This window comes from Pieris rapae, chromosome 3, assembly GCF_905147795.1.
Source record: "Pieris rapae chromosome 3, ilPieRapa1.1, whole genome shotgun sequence".
Classification (NCBI taxonomy): domain Eukaryota; kingdom Metazoa; phylum Arthropoda; class Insecta; order Lepidoptera; family Pieridae; genus Pieris; species Pieris rapae.
Window position 1 is genome coordinate 833257 of NC_059511.1, and position 14840 is coordinate 848096.

At 33.1% G+C, this 14840-nt stretch overlaps 5 long non-coding RNA genes across 5 annotated transcripts; 2 read left to right on the forward strand and 3 right to left on the reverse strand.

The window, feature by feature from the left end:
- Positions 1 to 1090: 1090 nt before the first annotated feature.
- LOC123690702 lies at positions 1091 to 2216 on the reverse strand. Its single transcript, XR_006751303.1, has 2 exons — positions 2120 to 2216; positions 1091 to 1380 (listed from the first exon to the last, which is right to left on the reverse strand). It is a non-coding gene; the product is annotated as an uncharacterized LOC123690702 (long non-coding RNA).
- Positions 2217 to 2524: 308 nt separating this feature from the next.
- Positions 2525 to 3111, reverse strand: LOC123690701. The gene is made up of 2 exons (XR_006751302.1): positions 2991 to 3111; positions 2525 to 2838 (listed from the first exon to the last, which is right to left on the reverse strand). It is a non-coding gene; the product is annotated as an uncharacterized LOC123690701 (long non-coding RNA).
- Positions 3112 to 6753: 3642 nt separating this feature from the next.
- On the forward strand, positions 6754 to 7374 carry LOC123690699. Its single transcript, XR_006751300.1, has 2 exons — positions 6754 to 6835; positions 7306 to 7374. It is a non-coding gene; the product is annotated as an uncharacterized LOC123690699 (long non-coding RNA).
- A 2390-nt stretch (positions 7375 to 9764) lies between these two features.
- On the forward strand, positions 9765 to 10728 carry LOC123690700. The gene is made up of 2 exons (XR_006751301.1): positions 9765 to 9825; positions 10417 to 10728. It is a non-coding gene; the product is annotated as an uncharacterized LOC123690700 (long non-coding RNA).
- A 1851-nt stretch (positions 10729 to 12579) lies between these two features.
- LOC111002658 lies at positions 12580 to 13978 on the reverse strand. Its single transcript, XR_006751296.1, has 2 exons — positions 13824 to 13978; positions 12580 to 13002 (listed from the first exon to the last, which is right to left on the reverse strand). It is a non-coding gene; the product is annotated as an uncharacterized LOC111002658 (long non-coding RNA).
- Between the last annotated feature and the right edge of the window lie 862 nt (positions 13979 to 14840).

Consider the following 14840-nt stretch of genomic DNA (forward strand, 5'->3'; position numbering starts at 1 on the left):
TTCTTAATAATACTGAACAAAATACACTTATACGAACGCACATTGCTTATTAATTAATTAAGAAAATCTCTTAATCAAATAGTCATAGTATTTATTGAAAAAACGGTAATGTAATTTAAAATTGCAAAGGCTGTTGAAGAAAATAGATAACTAAAATACCCTTAAGAGAATCCTACATGCGTTCAGTCGGTTTTCCCATCGCTGATAATTTTAATTGTAGTTCTTTAAAAAGGCTGTGCTTTACTTCTAGTGATTACAACTCATACGGCATTATGTATTCTTTACTACTATTTTTCGTATTCATTTCTTTCTGTAATTGTGCTGAAGATTATTATTCCAAGGAACAAAGCACCAAGGATTATTGGCGTCCTACAACCCCGTCATACTGGGAGAAGATCAAACCGACAACGCCCAAGGATGATAAGCAGGTCTTAATACAGACGACATATCCTAAGCCATACTATGTACCTGGTTTATATACTATTCCCTATTATGTGTTTGGCGAATTTGCAAATGTCTACCAACGACCGCCATTTGGATATCCCGACGTAAATTATTTTAATTATAACATCAAGAAGCAGAATAAAGATAAACAATATGTTCCATCTTATAAGGCGTAAGTTGAGTGAACTTTGGCTTTAGATTTATGTTTTTTTTAATTTGGCGCTTATATTATTGTAATAATGTATCAAGTGAGAATTGTGACAAGTGTATTCAGATATAATGTATGATGAATATGTTATTAATTTTGCATTACGCACTTAACAATTTTTAAATAATTTTACTTTCTATGTGAAATAAACTATTTTAATTTCGTATTTGAAGCAAATAAAGATTTAATACCTGACCCCTCTCGCCCCTTCATTACATAATTTTAAATATAAAACTAGATTTTAGGAAGAATTTACTTGGAAATGTTGCCGAGACGTTGTATATTTTCAAAATATTATTATATAAATAATCCCCCTTAAGAATCAATAGCCCCCCTGTGGGGCGTGGGAATCACGTTGGGAAACACTTTTCTAAACCGTTCCATATTCCATAAAGAGTACGATCCTTAATTGATTAATTAAATAAAAGAAAGAAAATCTAGATATGAGATATTTATTAAATCATTTCAACTCTTGAAGATTATTGTTTAAACTTTTCCAAAAATCCTGTAAATGACTCCAAGAATCCCTTAGGAAGTTTTTCGAAGACTCCAGCGAAACTTCCCAGGTTTTGTGATCCACTTCCACCCTCCCCTTTTCCACCACTTCCACCCCCACTGCTAACACTGGCTCCAGCAACGCTCGCAGTTTCTCCATCGGCAAGTCTTGGAACCCGTATTCCCGCAAAGCTCACGTGTATGAGGCACAACAAAACGACGAAGATGATTACCTAAAAAGTATTCATTTATTTATTTCGTATTCCTACTAATATAAATATTTTTATTATATATAAATTTATTTCAAATATTGTAATTAATATGAAACAATCAAGAATACAGTATTTTCAATTTCTTAATCTACAAAGTAATAATAAAAAATAAATAAATTTAGAAGAAAATCAAAACAAATTATAACAAATACTTGATGGTGGCAGTGTAACTTCTTTTAAATATTTATATATTATTTTATGAATCCGTTTAAGGTATGAAAGAACATATCATTAATGCTTTCGGAATAAGAGTTATTTATCAGTAATTAAAATGTCTTAGATTCACATCCCATAGGATCTACAGAACACAAATTGAATGAAAAAAATTGGCAGTCTATTCAAATTCAAATTCAAAATTTATTTATTCATGTAGGTAACAATGTGTACACTTATGAACGTCAAAAAAAGAAATATTAAATGAATTTAATTTTACATTTACTGCCAGTTCTCAAATCAAGGGCGTAGAACGGAAGAGAAGAACTGGCAATAAACTCTCCGCCACTCTTTTTAATCGCCAAGTTTTTTTTTACACAATGCTTGTAAGGAGCTGCAACCACTACACCATGTTCCATATGACATATTGAGTAATAATTAATAGCGAATTAGTTAGAATTTCTAGGACCCAATTTGGTAGAAATTCAAATAAATACTTATGATTTCTTATTTTCTATATTTAAATTAAATGTAAATGCAAACTTACCTTGGAAGTCATGTTGATTGTTTGATACCAAACCTTGGTGCAGTGTACAGTATATATACAAAAAATTATCTCCATCACATTAACGATAACGTAAATTAAACCATTCTGAAGTCTCAATTATTTCCTGAATGCATTATTGTAATACACTAAATGCTGTGTATCATTAAGATACTGTATACCCCTCAATTAATGAATGACTTAATCCGGGACCCACATTTTTAGTTCTACCATACATGCAAAATGTTTCCTACTTTATTAAGTCTTGAAAAGATTTACTTATAATATTTATAGTTTAATGTATAGAATTTTGTCGAAATGAATGAACAAAGTTTAGTAAAATTAATTTTATGATTAATTAAAATGCATAAGATAAAGCGTTGTTTAAGGTTAAATAAAAATAGAAAATTTCATGCTGTACCATTTACTAAAATACAATCTTATAAAATTATTCACACAAAGATGCAGTTGAATTAGTTATCCTCCTTGTCGGAGCCCTTGTTCTTCGATGCACCCTTAGCCTTTCCCCTAATCGAACTAGAAAGGATTGAGAAGGTTTGTGTTGGATCCTTGGTAATCTTTGACACGAGTTTGTTAAAGTTTTTTATGGCTTCTAAGTTGCTAAGGGAAAAGCCGCCGTCAGTGTTCTTGTCTTCATCCTCTGATGAAGCAGCTTGGGTATGCATGATGCAGGTGAACAGGACGATAGCGAGAATGATGATCTGAAAAATTATATGCCATGATCATTGTCTAGGAAGCGTATTAATTCTAGATTGTCTCCCAGATCTTAAAGTTTTCCAAATATCGAACATTATGAAGATTTCAAAGACAATTCAATTATAGTTAATACAAAAAATCTATAGTAATAAAATACCTTTGAAGAAACCATGATGATAACTGGATAGTTTAGGTGATTGGTGTGAATTGAAGTTGACTGATCATGAAGCTTGTCTAGGTCTATCTTTTATAGGAAAATAGTTTCGTTTACCAATTTTATGTTACTCAATTTAAGTGATAAAAATGTAAATTTCGGGGTTTTAACAATTTATGGCACCATTTGGGAAATAGACATTTTCTACTTTATCTATAAGTGATTTTTTTTCACAAAATACTACTAATTTGAGGTTATATTAACTTTTTGGCATTACTTATGTACCCTTTGGAGAAGAGATTCTTGCACAGGCGCTATTTAATGATTTAATTTGGCGCCTGGTAGTAGTAGTAATAAGTATTGCTATACGGTTATTAATGTTTATTTATTATTATTCTTATGACTTAAACCAATATTTAAGATTTTTATTGATTTTTCCTTTCGTAAATAAACTTTGTTATTTATTCTATATTTGTCTATATCTTTATTATAATAGGTTTTGGTTGATGATGTTAATGTGTTTTACGTAATAAACACTCCTTATATTATAGTTGATAGAGCTTTACAATAATACATACACTTTTTTTCAGATTTGTTCTTCTTGTTTTATAGATAAGCTAAGATTTTTTGCAAGAATGAATGTAGAGTTAGTACAAGTGCAAATTTTAACAAACGTGCATTAATCAAGCCTTTTACTCACTCATAGATTTTAACTCATTTCAAAACGTAGAGTACAAAAGAATCAAGGTCGCTGTGCAACGGAAAAGATTTTTATTGATTCAACATTAGATATATAGTGACATTCATAATCCAATCAATATACAGATTTTATCATGTATACTTCATTTATATATATTTGATTTTAAGTAGGTAATGATATAATTTTTTTAATCAGTCCAGAAGTTTTATGTGAAAAAATTACAAATATACCTACAGAAACACAATTTCGGGTAATGAATGCAAATAATGTTTCAACGAAATTTAAACTATTTTATTTAGTGTCTAACAGTTAACAAAACTTTATTATAGGTAGTTTCCGGTGTTAGATAATTTCAAACTAATATATTTAAAGGGTAAAAATTAATTGAAAAATGTAGTATTCAGACATGGCTAGAAAGGTACTCAAATACTTGTTAATTGTCAATCACTTTTAAAAAATATCAGCATGTAACCTGCAGATTCTAGTTTGATTCCACGGAAAGAAAATATTGCTTTTTCTTGGAGGACAGTATATAACTGTTACTTCACGAACCATTGGTTACAGGACTTATTTATTAATATTTTCACTACACTTTTTACACTTTAAACTCATTTGTTCACAGGTAGAAATTATCGCGCTTGTCATATGCATTTTCCTATTAAAGATATCTTCAGGAGATGATTATGAAGATAGAGATTGGCCAATTGGTTTCGGGTACAGAGATCCTGATATTGAAAATGCGTTGATTGATGACATACCACGAAATTACGAAGATTTGATCGCTTTAGTTGATTCAATTTTTAAGAGGAATGACGAGCCAGCATCGTAATTTACAGTTATCATTTTTCTTTCTTTTCTTACTAGGGTTGCCTGGAACAGATCGCTTGTTAGCGATAAGGCCGCCCGTTGCATCCCTTGAAATTTTATGTATTGTGTTATTTGTGTTTCTTTACAACGAAGCGTGAATAAATAAAATAAATAATTTGTATTTTTTTGTTTTTTTAAATAAAAGTCAAGAAATGTTTCCGATATTTCTAAAACACATTTTTTAGGAAATAATTAAAAATCCGCATACAAAGACGACACTCAGATCACCTGAGATATTTGAAATCAGTTTGCTACAAGTGGCTTGTTTATCGTTATGATTTTGAGCGTTATAAATGTATTTATAACGCTAAACAGCTAAAGCTAGTTTTGTGGGAGATTTGATCATCTATCAATGTTCATCTTTTACATTTGTTTTAAGTTATGCCTAAGTATAACCTTCATAAGGTTTTACGAACCAAGTTCAATCTGAACTATTATTAACATGTGTAATTGTTTAATTAATTAAATAATTACTTTCCATTTATTATACGGATTTCTTTAATTATAAGTTTTATCTATGGTATTTCCTATTTTCCTTTATATTTCCGGATTGTATTCGAAATATAAAGACCGTACCAATTATATAAATTCTTAAAAGGAAACGCACTCGCGAGCCCTCTGGCATTGAGAGTGTCCATGGGCGGCGGTATCACTTAACACTAGGCGAGCGTCCTGCCCTTTTGCCCCCTGTTCTATAAAAAAAAACTGGATGGAAGATGTTATAAATTTTGCAACCAATGTATGTTCAATGGACGTGCACCATCGACGAGTAAGATGGACAGGCACCAACAATTTTTCTGTTGTACACTCATCAGTAGAAATTTGTCACATTCACCAGTCCATCTTAGTTCTAAATTGGTAAAGTAACCAGTAAGTCTAATAGTCTGTAAAAAATTTGTAGATAAAGTCATAGTCATTTTTTCCAATTAGACCACATAAATGGCACTTTTGAACGTTAAATAAAATATAAAGATGTTTCTAGTTGCCTCTTCCAAATGGTAGTTTCGTGTGGAGAAGAATGGGCAAGAAACTCCACACTTACTCTTTGAAAATAGAATTTACAAATGTTGTATACATTAGTAAAATAATTGTATGTGAAGACAATGTACTCCCAGAGTAAAACTACTATACAGGTCTATTATTGTATTGTTAGTATACACGTTCCTCACATATTTACAGATATCCAAACCTTAGAATATTATACATTAAAGAGTAATAAAAGAACAATAAATCAGTGTCTGAGATAAACATAAGTAACTTTAGATCAGGAACCAATTGAATTTTGTCAAGGCTCTATGATTGTCCCATGGAGCAGGATGTTTCCAAGCATTCTTATCTTGAATATAATCCTCATAATATAATAAGATGTTAACACATTTAATTAAATGTATTGCTACTACTACAAATAATCTCAAATATGTAATATTAAATGGTGAAAATATTTTTTTGGGTTCCATATAAAGATATGGAATGAGGTCATGAACTATTTAGCCATTAATGTAGAATTGACATAGACAATAGAAAAGCAACGTAGAATAGACAATAAAAATCTCTTGACAATAAAAGTCTATTTCCGTAAACTTTATGATTCTGTACTATGATAAAAAAAGTATATCCCATATAATTTTTTTATCATGTGTGTCTACTGTACTATCAATAAGAAAATCATATATTTTTCTTAATTCACAAACTCTTTTCCATATGAAAAAATATCTCGATCGTATAATCTATTTTTTTTTCTTAGGCTTAATAGTAAGATATTATATGAAATCGTCAAATAGTCTCTGTTAAGATTTATATTTTTTTAATACAGGCAAAATAAATTCAAGAAATTTAGTAAATATTATATACGTTTGATAAAATAATTAGGGGCCGTTCTAGTACGTAATAGGGTTTCTTTAATTATTTACTTTATTACGTAAACGAAAAGCATTTTCGAGAATTCCTATAAACATTTATATATGTTTATGTACTATTATTTTTGAGGGGTTTGCTTACTATGGTGACAAGAGGAATTGCAGTAAATCTGCCCCATATACCAAAACTATATCATAGTCCATTCCTTTCATTGTTAATTAGATCTAACTGTTTCCCAAATGTGCGCCACAAATGGTTTATAGACTAAAATCTACATTTTTATCAGTTTAATTGATGATCGTAAAAGTAGTAAAGGAAGCCACATTCATATAAAAGCTGTGCCTAGACTAGCTTCATCATCAGTCAACATTCAGTCAACTCCAAACACCCAAACAATCCTGACATCATCATGGTTTCTTCAAAGGTAAGATTATTTATCTAAATTCTATTTTATCTTGATTACCGAAGTAAGTATAACTATATTTTCGTAACGTTTTGCCGGATTCAATCTCGGGTTAACTACAAGATTAAGTTAGTAACTTAAGTATTATAGGTAACCTGCTAAGAAAGAGAGGATAGGAGTTCCTTCCACATGACCGTATGCTGACTTCATCATCGGACGTCTAGTAGTTTCAACTTTCAGTTCTTGCTGCGTAAAACCACTATGTGGAACCGGCTGCTACTGAAGTACAATTTCCAAACCAATTCGACATAGGCTTGTTAAAGAAAAGTGTACCAATTCTTAAAAGGCTGGTAACGCACTTGCCAGCCCTGGTATTGTCCATGGGCGACGATATGACTGAACATAAACAGCCTCCAGCCTGTTTGCCCATTTGTTTGTTCTATAAGAAAAATTAATCAATCACACAAACTATGCTAACACTTGTTTTGCAGATCATCATTCTCGCTATCGTCCTGTTCGCCTGCATCATGCATACCCAAGCTGCATCATCAGAGGATGAAGACAAGAACACTGACGGCGGCTTTTCTCTTAGCAAATTAGAAGCCATAAAAAACTTTAACAAACTCGTGTCAAAGATTACCAAGGATCCAACACAAACTTTCTCAATCCTTTCTAGTTCGATTAGGGGAAAGGCGAAGGGTGCATCGAAGAACAAGGGCTCCGACAAGGAGGATGACTAATTCAATTGCATCTTTGTGTGAATAATTATATAAAGGTGTATTTAAATAAATTGTGCAATATTAAATTTTCTCTTTGTGAGATCAGAAAAATATCTCTTCCGAAAAATGAACCCCTGGGTTAATTTAGGCTGCTGGGAAATTATTCCGCTGGGTCTCCGACCCAAAATATTAATTATATTAATTAGGCCTCCGAAGCAAGAAGCCTTTCAAGGAAACTGCGAACTTCAATTTAAATATTTGACTCATAAAACGAATCGATAAATACTAAAATTCTGTGAAAAAAGTCCATTATAATCGTACACATACATATAACACAAATCATATACGATACAAACGCAAAACGGACCAATTTGAGTCTAATTGCGGAAAATGAGTCCATCTACCTACCCATACCTGTTTACACTTGGCTGCAAAGAGGTGCGGCCATGTGCGCAACGGCAACCGCGATTTTTTAGAATCTTCATATTAATTACCGTGATGTAGACGTTATTTTATTTAAAAATTAAATGAACGTAATCTTGTACCAAAAATCAATTCAAAATAATTTAATTAAAAATATTGGCGGCCAAATTTTGATAGGCAACCTAGTAAATATATATTCTCCTAATTATAAATAAACATAAAAATTTGGTTTTAAACAAAAACTCGATGAACGTACCAATCCTGCAGTAGGATCTCGGACTATAATCTAACTCTGGTGCAGAACTAAGCAAAAGGATTAAAAGCGGAATTGGTGATGACGGCGGACAATTCTGACCCTCCTTAGACACTTACATATTCTACGAGCATGTTTCCGGGATCTGAAATACTATTCAGCACATTCACTAAGCAATCAAGCAAACACACAACACTGGGTAATTAAAAAGAAAATTTAAATAGTTTGATCCCTATGGCAGATTACCTTTTACGCTGGCAGCATTTCCTCACTGTATTGCGATACTTATTCCTTGAGCGAGGAAAGCACCAGGTCTAGGGTCACCGGTACTATCTACTAGGCACCAACTTAAATCTTTAATGGTAAAGTTGTAAAAGGACTGTTGTTGAATGTTTTCTAGCATTAGCTATTAGTATTATTTTCGTTCAAACAAGCAGGTATGTATACTACAGAAATCAACTTGAGTAAAATAGCGTACCCTACCCGAGAATCGAAACCTCGTGATCTATCGTCGATCTGGCCACCAGACCACAAATCTGTCATGTTGACAAGACCATCTTGGAACTAAATCGGTAAAGATACCAGTAGGTCCAACAATTATCTGTAATAAGTTTGTAGATTAAACCAAATCAATATATGCTACTACTACAAATAATCTCAAATATATAATATTAAATGGTGTTTTAAGAGAAACACTTAAAAATGAGGCAATGAACTACTTGACCATTAACAGAAAGAAAACTTTTTTCTATTTCCGTAAACTTTATGATTCTGTACCCCTGGGATATAATTTTATTTTCATGTGTGTCTACTGCACTATCAATAACAAAATTATATGTTTTCTGAATTCAAAAACTCTTTTTTACATGAAAAATACTTTGATGGCATAATTTATATTTATATTTTCTTAGGCATAATAGGAAGATATTGCGATATTTACGAGTACCAACAATATCCTGATGGTTATAGCAAATAACCCCAAAGGGGTTTTTTTGAGACACTGGGTTCATATACATGCCCATGTACCGGGTGTCTCAAATCAACGTAGACCAATGAATTAAATATTTAAATATTTTTAATAATTTTACTAAAATAGTTAAAAGTTTACTATATTAACAACATATGGACTTATTAATTGGTCTGAAATAAATGTTTTTTTTTATTATATGAGAAAAAAAAATATGAGGCAAAAGAAATTAAAGAAATTTAGTAAATATTATTATTTTATAATATAAATGGAGGCCTTTGATTTTACGAAAACGAAATGCATTTTTGAGAATTTCTACAAAACATTTATACGTTTATGTACTATTATTTTTTAGAGGTTTGCTTATTTTGGTGGCAAGAGGAATTGCAGTAAATCTGCTATAAAAAAAAAACAAATTATAGTCAATTCGTTTCATTGTTAATTAGATCTAGCTGTTTCCCAAATGTAGGCAATAAATGGTTTATAGACTAAAAATCTACATTTTTATCAGTTTAATTGATGATCGTAAAAGTAGTAAAGGAAGCCACATTCATATAAAAGCTGGGCCTAGACTAGCTTCATCATCAGTCTACATTCAGTCAACTCCAAACACCCAAACAATCCTGACATCATCATGGTTTCTTCAAAGGTAAGATTATTTCTTTAAATCCTATTTTATCTTGATTACCGTTAGCAAGTATTACTAAATTTTCGTAACGTTTTGCCGGATTCAATCTCTGGTTAACAACAACATCATGAAACTCAGACTGTGAGTGGTCATAAAATTGTCTATGACCAGTCACATTCTGAGCTGCTTGATCCCTTGGCGATGATGTCTCTGCATCATCATCAGCATCGTCAGACGAGATGTTTGGATGAATACTATTATATTTATTATGCAGCTAAGTTTCATCATCGGACGTGGAGGTAAAATAAAAAAAATTCCACTCGTCTCGACGTCCATCGTTCAACAACTGAGAGTTTTTTAGGCCGTTTTTGCCGCGTATGTGGAACCCACTGATGTATTTACGAAACAAGTCGACTTAGGGTGTCGTAAGAAAGGAGTGTACCAATTCTTAAAAGCGCGAGTGCGCTGTCGGCCTTCTGGCCCACTGGTGCTGGCTTGTCCGTAGGCTGCGGTATGACTGAACATTGACAGCCTCCTGCCCGTATGTCCCATTTGTTTGTTCCATAAAAAAAGTTAATCAATCACACAATTATGCCAACACTTGTTTTTCAGATCATCATTCTCGCTATCGTCCTGTTCGCCTGCATCATGCATACCCAAGCTGCATCATCAGAGGATGAAGACAAGAACACTGACGGCGGATTTTCCCTTAGCAACTTAGAAGCCATAAAAAACTTTAACAAACTCGTGTCAAAGATTACCAAGGATCCAACACAAACTTTCTCAATCCTTTCTAGTTCGATTAGGGGAAAGGCAAAGGGTGCATCGAAGAACAAGGGCTCCGACAAGGAGGATAATTAATTCAATTGTTGTGTGTGAAAGAATTTTGTAAGGGTGTATTTTAATAAATTTTGCAACATTCAATTTTCTTTTTGTGAGATCAGAAAAATATCTCTTCCCAAAAAATAAACTTATTCCGCTGAGTCGACCCAGAATGTATCTAGGCTTCCGACTTAGGGTCCTTCAAGAAAAGAGCGTACCAATTCTTAAAAGGCCGGCAACACAGTCGCGAGCCCTCAGGCATTGAGAGTGTCTATGGGCGGCGATATCACTTAACATCAGATGAGCCTCCTGCCCGTTTGCCCTCCGTTCAATGAAAAAGAAGTAAGAAGCCTTCCACGGATAGTCCGAACTTTAATTTGACTATTAAAACTAATAGAATATTAAAACTATTAAACTAATAGTTCAAAGTTTAAGAGTAAAATGTTAAACTTTGAACTCTTAAAACTAAAATTTTGTGAAATAAATCCATTATAATCGTACATATAATACAAATCATATACGATACAATACTGCAGTGGCTTGTACCTTGTATTAAGACTGTTTAACGTCTATATTATAGACTACATTTATAGTACTTTTTTACATGCATTACATACTTTACTAAGATATCATAGTACTACTTAAACTAAGTTATTAAAAACTAATAAGTAAGTTAAGTTTAACTTATTTACTACTACTAATATTTAACATAAGAAAGTGTCCAATAACGACTCAGAGTCTCTGTTAAAGGTAGATAACAAAATCCTTCCTTATCTTGTCACAAATATATGCAATTCTGGCGCAGAACTAAGCAAAAGGATCAAAAGCGGATTTGGTGATGACGGAGGACAATTCCTGACCTCCTCAGACACTTAGATATTCTACGGGCATGCATTCAGGCACATACACTAAGCAAACAATTCCAGATGTAGGCCCGTAATGTCTGTTCTACTTCTTACTAAAAATTGGTTTAAAGATTCGTAGCCCTACGTGCCCAGGAAAATGCACAACAATGGGTCAAATTACGTCATAATTAATAGTAGGTACTAATTAATATTTACGTCGGTAAAGTTGCCTAAACAACTTTTGTAGTATTTTTTCTAGCATTAAATAATATAATACTTGGATAACACTGTAAATGTTTAGAACTGGCCAGTTAGATACATAGCTAATAAAAACTTTTTTAAATTTCGAGTTTAGAAATCTCTAGTAATCAATGTCGTATATTGCACTCATTTGTCATTTGTTCTTGTGAATTTGCGGCAAATCTAAAACTCTATTGTTTCCTATGTATTATTTTCGTTTATAAATCAGGTATCTATACTACTGAATTCGCTTCGAGTAAAACGGCGTACCCTACCGGGAATCGAAACCTCATGATCTACCGTCGATCTGGCCACTAGAACAGAAAGGCAATTTGTAATGATATTTTGGAACAAATATAAGTACAATAGAATGCATATTTTGGACTCTCATCTTTCAAATTCTTAGGATTGGTACAAATACAGGAAGTCTGAAAATCTAAACTACCTACACAAAAATGAAACCTAATAAAAACTACTGTTACAAATATAAGATTTAAATTTTACTATTCATATAATTTACCTGTTTTTTTTAAATATAATAGGGGGGTTTTTAATATAATATAATTCTGGTTTTTGAAAAATCAGCAGCACGACCAAAGTGGTTTGGAAAGGTTGATCAAAAACTTCGCACAATCAGGCATATAAAAATTAGCGATATTGTTTATCATAATATCATAATAAGAACAGTTTATAAAGTGTTGTCAAAAGTTATGGGCAAAAGGAACAATACCTTTAAAAATGAAATTACATTCCAGTGAAAAGACATGGCACTGATCTATAAGGGAAGGTGATTAAATAGTTTTTAACATAATTTTTAGATCTTTAAAGACATGTCTTTATACGAATGACGACTATAAATAAAAAATAGTTAAATATACTCAATATTTATTTGAAATACAATTTAATAAGTAAACAAATAGGTCTTCAAAACTAACAGTTCAAACAAAACAATAATCTAATCGATTCCTTCAATTGTTTTAAGCACTGTCTAATAAAAACTACTGTTACAAGTTAAGTTTCTGACTAAAGAGTCTTCGGCAGCCACTGCATTCGCCGAATTATTGTTCCCATGTGGACGTCCCTGGTTCCTTGGATATGTTGAAGTTCTTCTTCTAACATTTTGTCCAATGTTACCGACGATGGAGTTCTGAGCTGCGACAGCGTTCGAAGAATTGTTTGGATCAACGTTAACTGGGTTTCTTTGATTGGCACTATCTGTCCGAGGGTAGACGGGGTAATTCGGTTTTGCACTGACGAATGCTAGGCAGCATAGCAGGACGAGCATGCGAATCTATTAAAATAGAATTATATTAACATACTATCAGACTAAAATCACACTTATATTCTTTTTATGTTACAGGAGGCAGACGGGTAGAAGGCTCACCTGATATTAAGTGATACCGTAGCCGCCCTTGGATAATCGCACTGCCAGTAGGTGTGTATATATAGTAGTAAAGTAACATAAACATAAATTATAAAGAGAATTAACACATTAAATGCATTTCTTTAAACCATTCCCATCCCTAGCTCTGGGATCCGAGTATTCGGCACCCGACGTGCTTTATGTCGAAAAATAATATACATATATAATATTATTTTATCACAATTTGCCATAATTTTCTTTTGAATTCTGGCTATTTTACTTTGTATCCATTGTTTAAACATTCAACGTGTTAAAACATATCTTTTTTAAATTACCAATCCGTATTTATAAGGAATGCGGCAATAATTGCGTTGAAAAATTCATTAAAAAATACTTTCTTTCTTCAGACGGTATCTCATTTCTGAGCATTGTGACCAGACAGGAAACATCTGCAGCGAACAATCTTTTTCGATAGGTTTCTGTCCAGCGTCAAAACTATGACAGTGTACGGTTTTGAGAAGAGTTTTTCACTGTATTGATCCATCTGGTTGGTGAAAAAGTGACCGTTCTGTGTTACCAACCACGATCAGTTTCTCCAAGTTCTCATCATCCTGCATTAAGTTCTCGGTATTCTTACCATTTATCTCCAGCAACATCTCAAAGGCATAAATCCTTTCCCGAGCTAATATAGTCCACGTATTTACTCCATATAAGAATATAGGGGATATTACATAATCCTGAATACTTACTGTCATCTTAATTGCTTCAGTTAATCCGTTGGTGATGTTAAATAATTGCTAACTGCTTCAAAGAACATTGCAAAGTAATTTATAATTATTTTAAACTTCATTTGACTATCTACTAAAACGGAAACATTTATTTTATCACTGTCTTATCAAGCTTATATCGGTGCATTAATTTATTTGATAAGAACTGGAATTGTCTTTAATGATGGTTTAAAATACCTTGACTTTATTTAAGCCTGTTTAATTAAGAAGTTAATTTTTATGCCGATCACTAGTTGGCAATAGTTTTGCATTTGTGCAGTGCATTTGGAACGCGGTATTGTTTTACTTAGCAGATATATACATACTGATAACTGATCAGTGCTCAGTTACCGACTAAAAAGGCTCGCAGGAGGCCCCGACACGTACTAACGGATTCTGATGATCCAATCACAATAGCAAACGACAAATTAAAAGCCGCACGCGCGGCCAAAAATAATAACAGTAGCAACAAACAGACTAGGGTAAAAAACCGCTTTCACTGGGGAAGGCGAGGACCTTTATCTGAACTTTGCTAACTCTAGTAAGCTTCCGTTCTGCCCTTCAGGCGATTGACGCTCCCGCGGCGGCCCATGCCGAGGTTCGCGTCTCACAGGAGACGCCCTGGCGCGAGTCGCGGGAATCCCACCCATTCAGGCTGAGCTAAGCTCGCCAAAACAGCCCGTGCTGACCTGTGAAGGCCCTTAAGGCCAACAGCGAGATTCCAAAAAAAAGAAAGTGCTCAGTTAATTAATAGATTGCCCGACAGAGAGCATGTATGCATGCCCTTAGCATGTCCTAGCATGGCTGTATTAAACGCCGCCGCCAAATAAAAGTCAAAATCAGATTAGGGTAAAATATCGCTGTCGCCGGAGACAGCGTGAAGTGATAATCTTTACTAAGTACTGTAAGAACTAAGTCTTACTTCGCTTACTCTACTCTAGTGAGATTGATATCATCCCGCGACGGTCCCCTTGCACTAGTCGCGGGAAAACTCCTATT